The following is a 6,315-nucleotide window of genomic DNA, read 5'->3' on the forward strand; positions in this document are numbered from 1 at the left end:
ACCCAGGCTGACAGGCAGGGAAGGTCCTGAGGAAGGAAATGCAAAGGGGACAGTGAGAAGGAGCTGGACAGGAAAGGGCCCACATATGCCAAGAGACCTGCATGTTGTGGCCAAGGTGGGCAGAGCAGTCTGGGCTCAGGTGGGTGCCGCAGAACACTGCTTTTAGCACCTGATCACAGAGGTGGGACCTCTTCCAATAAGCCAGCAGTTGCCAGAGATTCCGACAGAACACTGGATGTTGATGAATGAAGATCGGGTGCTGTGGTTGTAGTGTTTGGGGAACCTCTCTGGTAAAGCTAAACAGATTCCTTCTGGCAGGACTCAATACAAACGGACACCATGCGGAGAAGCTCTCAGGGTCTGCAGGACACACTTGGGAAATGGACAACAGGAACTCGGCCAGGAGGCAGCCACAGGGCTGGGGGGAAAACAGGAGAGGGCCTCACAGAGACCGGCAGGTGGCCAGGGCAGAGGTCATTAGTCATCCTTGAAACACACACACACCCTGGTCCTCAGAAATCCTCCCTGTCACTCTCTTTGCCATCTCCACCGCCCCTCCTGGAGCTCCAGTCAGGTTTCTCACCTGAATGGTATCCAGCCTCCTCCCTGAATGGTCCCAGAACATTCTGCATTTATTCCCCACCTGTCCCTCTGCCAGGGGCACTCTCCCAGTGGCTGCTCAGCATCACCCAGGGACGTGCTGGCCCTGGCCTGGCACATGGTGCAAAGGGCCAAGGGGAAGAGCACACGGCCCAACTCCAGGCGGGTCCTGCAGACGCTGCTGTGAACACCTGCCTTTGCAGACTCAGCACACCCAGTCACTGTGACCCGCCCCCTCCCCCCCAGAAATGCCAACAGGACCCTGCCTAGACCTCACATGTCCCATTTGATGGTCTCTGGGGGACCTGGGAATTAAAAATATTTCCATGTCTATGGGCCGGCCCGGTGGCACAGCAGTTAAGTTCGTACGTTCTGCTTCTCGGCAGCCCGGGGTTCGCCGGTTTGGATCCTGGGTGTGGACATGGCACCACTTGGCAAAAGCCATGCTGTGGTAGGCGTCCCACGTATAAAGTAGAGAAAATGGGCATGGTTGTTAGCTCAGGGCCAGTCTTCCTCAGCAAAAAGAGGAGGACTGACAGTAGTTGGCTCAGGGCTAATCTTCCTCAAAAAAAGTTGTTTTCCTTGTCTATTGGCTTCACGCCTTGGGCTCATGGAGCAGTTTGGGTTTACATTTTCACCACAAAGAAAGCTATTCCAGGAGAGGTGGACAGACCAGACCACAGACATATGGTCCGGTCTGTCCAGCACCTGGCATTGCTTCCTCCACTTGAACCGTGCTGGCCTCTTCCCCCAGTACAATCCCGGTCAGCTCAGAGCTGCCCACTGGGCCCCAGAGGCAAGGTGCTGCTGGGGTCAACGGAAGATGGGGACATCTACCCCACCAGGGATGAGGGATGGAGGCCAGCAGGCAAGGAAACTTGACCTGAGGGCCACAGAGGCCACTTACCCCCTTGGAGAGGCTGTTGCTGGTCCCCAGGGGCCAGGGAGGGGGAGGGGGAGAATTGCAGACAAGTGTAAAAGCTCAAAGCTCATTTCACCCCAAATTGATGCTCATTTGATGAGATTACAATGCAGCTGGTTGGCAAAGGAAAGGAAAAGATTCATTTCTATGTGAATTTTATTTCCTTAGTACTTTGATATTTCTGATACTTTTTTCAAGGATCAGAAAATCAAGGGACTATTACAGCGATGCTTTATGAAAAATACCATACTCCTGACTCGTTATGGCTGCTGCAACAAATGTCATTTTAAATCAGCATTCTCACACTGGATAAGGAGTTTGTGGGAGACAGAGCAGCACCCATTTGCCCCATCCCTGTCATGCATGCTGAAAAGCTCTGAAGCGCAGCTCTCTATAGAGATGGGCCACTTTGTAGGCGTGTGTCTGTTTTGTTTTGAGTGTCGTTCTAACCACGATTCTGAACACTTAGTGTTGATGCATCGTGGAGTTCAGGCTCCATCTGCAGTTAGTCTCTGTGTGGCCCTGATGATGTCCCACTATTACAGAGTTCTGAGCACAAATACTTTCCTAAAGGGTTAAATACTAACTGCTCAGAAGTATCCTCGTGAACCGGAAGTGTATCTCCTACTCTGTTTTCATCTGCATGTGTCACCAGTTGCTGCCGAAGTGGCCTGGCCTGCTCTATCCTTGGCCACCAGGGGGCGAGGGCAGCCTGAGCAGTGTCCTGGCAAGATAGGGCCCATGGGACCTCCAGCCCAGCTGGGAAGGCTGGACTAGACGTCGCCAGACCCCAGTATGGCCAGGCTCTGCGCTCATCTGCAAGGATGTGGGATGACCTTCACCTCAGGGCCTCTGAGTTCCCTTCCTGTAACATGCGAGGCCAGACTCTCCTATCCCCAGCGTTCTCCGGGTGTCAGGGCTACACCGTTACCCTCATTTATTTGCCAAACATGTATGTGGCACCTACTGGGTGCTGAGGACACAGCAAGAACCATGTCAGACAAAGTCCCCGCCCTCAGGGAGTGGACATTCTACTAGGGGCCCGATAATGGGCCTCAAAAAGAATGAGCGCTGTCCTACCTGTGAGAGGGGAGCAGCACTCTGTAGGATGGGGACGGGCCGTGTGACAGGACAGAGAGGAGACCTCCCTTAGCCCAGACAACTCTTGCTACATGGCCACTGAGACAGTGGGGAGGGGGTAAGCCAGCCCTTCTCTCTGGCCACTCCAGAGAGGATGCTGGATGGGCATGTGGGCCCTGACAGTGGCATTCCGGAGGGTGGAGACTGCCACATGTGCCCACCGCCACCTTGAGCACAGCTGACACCTGGGTCATGTCCAGGAGGACACTGATGGATGGGGAAAGTGGCTGAGCCCCCTCATCCGGGGCAGGGTTCAAATCTCAGGATCCTCTCAGGTCCTTCTCCTCCACCATACTCAGGCCCACTTCCCAGAACTGAACTCGAGGGTAGGGGAGGTGTAGACAGGGCTGAATGTGCAGCAGGGGCGTGGGTCAAAGGGTGACAATGACAAAGATAGGGTCACTGGCCACCTTGTATAACATGGACTCCAACAGCAAGTGACCAAGAGCCAGGGCACTCCTGACACCACCATGAACCAACCTGAGCAGATGCCTCAGAGCCAGGTCCCCAGTCCGAGTGCCTCTAACACCCTGCCCAGCAGCCATGGAGCTGTTTCCTAAGGCACCCTCTCCCCAGGAAAAGGGATTTCATCTCTCCAAGAAGTTGTTCCTGCCTCCTGAATGTTCCTCTGTCCTCTGGCACCAAGAGAAGAAAGTCCCAATTGGGCCACATCCAAATCCCTCATTCACAGGATCTGTTTCTCTCTCAGCATCTAGTTCTCCTCAGATCCAAAACCTCCACTTAAGGAGACTATTTTTCAGGGATTACTAGCCCCTCCCTGGCTGTGTCCTGGAATGGCCACAGGCCACACCTGGGGTTGGCCTAACTGTGGGACACCCGTGTGCCTTGTCTGCAGAGTGCAAGTTCAGGTGGCTTTGCACACACACAGACCCCACAGTGGCGTCAACTCAGACCCTGTGACAGGACGAACAGCCCACAACCACATCATGTTTCTCCAGCTTCTTCCAATCTTCACTCCTCACGTCAGTGTTTGTGGCCAGTGAAGACAGCAAGTGCTGAACACACTCCTGTCCCTTCTCTTAACTCCTGTGAAAAGGGTGAGAACCTAAGTTGGGCCTCCTGAGAAACCAAACATCAGGCTCAAGTCCATAGAGCATGACACACATTTGTGATGCCGGGGACACCAAAGGCATTTTGATTGATGCGGTGAGAGTGTTTAACAAGAGCTAGGGACACCCAAAGTAATCACCAGTTCAAGGTCACAATTTGGGGCCAAAGTGGATTTTTGAACCCAGTTCATTTCTTTCTCCCAAACCACACCAGACTCTAACCTTCATGTTCAACCAGTTTCTCAGAAGGCACCAGACCATGGGGTGGTGTGAAATGGTTAATTAAAAGGGGCTGATTCCCAGCAGTGGCCCGACACATGGAAGATACTCAGACATGGGGAAATACTTATACGAAAGGAGTATTTGTCACTGATCTGAAACTCAAATCTAATGGTGTCCTGTATTTTCATTTGCTAATTCTGGCTACTCTAGAGGCTTAATAACATCTTTGAATAAAGGAACATAGGAATGAAATCAGAGAGCTGGAATATTACTGAGCCCAAACAAGGAATTTTACTGGTGGGAAACAGAGCTCACAGCTTTGCAGCATTCTTACTTCTTCTTCCCATCAGAATAAAATTCTGCCTCCTCCCAGGCCCACAGTATTAGCCAGACTCTCTCACCTCATCCCCTCCCGCCACTATCTGCTCCATGCCCTGTGCCACCTTAGAACTATGCCACCTGCTTTTCCCCTCTGCCCAGAATCCTCATCCCCAGGCTGAGTCCTTGTTAAGATTCAGATCCTCAAATCCACCTGCTTTCAAGCCCCCAACTCCTGCCCTGGCCAGAGGCCTCCCAGTCAGTGTGTCACACCTCTGATTACTTTTCTTCATCGTCATCGTCACCATCAGTAGTTGAAATCACCGTGTTCATTTTCTTGTCAGTCTGTCCCTCCCCACAAGACTTGCTCACCCCAGCATCCAGACACGTGACCACAGGCCTCTGAGTAGCCATGGGTAACAGCTCCAGTGGGGAACCTGGCTCTTGCACTGAAACTCCTATCACCAGCTCCATCTCCCCCTGAGCTGCAAGCTCCTGGCTCTCAGCATCACCTGGAGAAGGAGTGAGACTGTTTGGACCAGGGGGTCCTAGTGACACCTGCACTAGTAAGAAGGTAAGTTAGTCTCTAGATGTGGGCAAAAGGTGATTCAGCCTTTCCTAACCCATGACATATGGAAATACCCCTCCCCAAGGATCTTAGGACCTTCTTCCTGTTTTGAAGGCCCCAATGCAGAGGATTCTAGGGCTTTCTTCTTATGCAAGACAGCAATGTTGAGCTAAAGATGCTCAGTTCTCGGGAACCTTCTAGAAGCTGGAACCAAACCCCAAAGGACAGTCACTGATTGAGATTAGTGACTTGCATCTGTGGTGAGAAGCATCACCCTCTAGAACACTTGCTTTCAGTTTAAAAGATCAGAGAGTGTGCACTGTGCCTCTGTGTGTGCACAGAATTAAAGTGGGCCTCATACGTCTGCGTGTGGAATAGAACCTGTCTGGAGGGATATGCAAGAGACTGATGTCACAGCCTGTGGGCGAGGGGACAGGAGGCCTGAGTGTCAGGGTGAGAGAGAGACACTTCCTCCTGGGCGCCCTTGCCTACTGCTCTACCCCTTGGTGCCTGGCCCTTATTAGGAGCTCATTAAATATTTGTGGAATAAATTAATATACCAGTGAATGAGCGAACTCTTGAAAAGTTACTCATCCAAAAGAACAAAATAAGATGGAGGCACTAGGCATCCTCTTTCATTCTAGGCCATTCTTTCACCACTCACCCTGCCATCCACCAAGTGCTAGCCCCATGCCCACCTACGGGGGGAGGAAGAAGGGACAATCTGTTTAGACCAGACACATTTCTATAGTTTCTTTTTTTTTTTTCTGCTTTTATCTCCCCAAATCCCCCCTGTACATAGTTGTATATCTTAGTTGCACGTCCTTCTAGTTGTAGGATGTGGGACGCCACCTCAACATGGCCTGACGAGCAGTGCCATGTCAGTGCCCAGGATCCGAACCCTGGGCTGCCGCAGCGGAGTGCGTGAACTTAACCACTCGGCCACGGAGCCGGCCCCTATAGTTTCTATACATCTAGGGGAAAGTTTCCCCCATCTCTTTTGTCTATGCTTTGGCAACAATCTAGGAGAAAATTCTCATAAACAGGACCAGAACCCTGGTGAGCAGATGTGTCAGAGGCTGAGTAGCAGCAAGAAGGACAAGGCTGGCCCCATTTGGGTGGAAGCCAAAGTCAGGGAGCCCTGATGACTGTTTTCCTGTAGCCTGGCCAGGAGGCCTTAACATGGAGGCCGGAAGCAGCTGGGCAGTGACAAGGAAACTTCCCTCATTAAGGCACATGCGTGACCCATGGGGCGTGGCCTCTCTCAGTACCCAGAGCTCCTTGGGGAGTCCTGAATTTCACCTGAGACAGGAGCATAAACACTGGATCCTGATGCTGCCTGTTCTGCCACTGGAGTTTAACAATCATGAAGGTGCAGGGAGACCTGTGGCCTCTGAGACTCAGGCAGGCTCGGCCAAGAGATTTGGCTCTCGCCTTGCTGCCTAACTTGCTCAAGTCACACCCTCTCTGGGCAC

The sequence above is a fragment of the Equus caballus genome, chromosome 21 (assembly GCF_041296265.1).
Source record: "Equus caballus isolate H_3958 breed thoroughbred chromosome 21, TB-T2T, whole genome shotgun sequence".
Classification (NCBI taxonomy): Eukaryota; Metazoa; Chordata; class Mammalia; order Perissodactyla; family Equidae; genus Equus; species Equus caballus.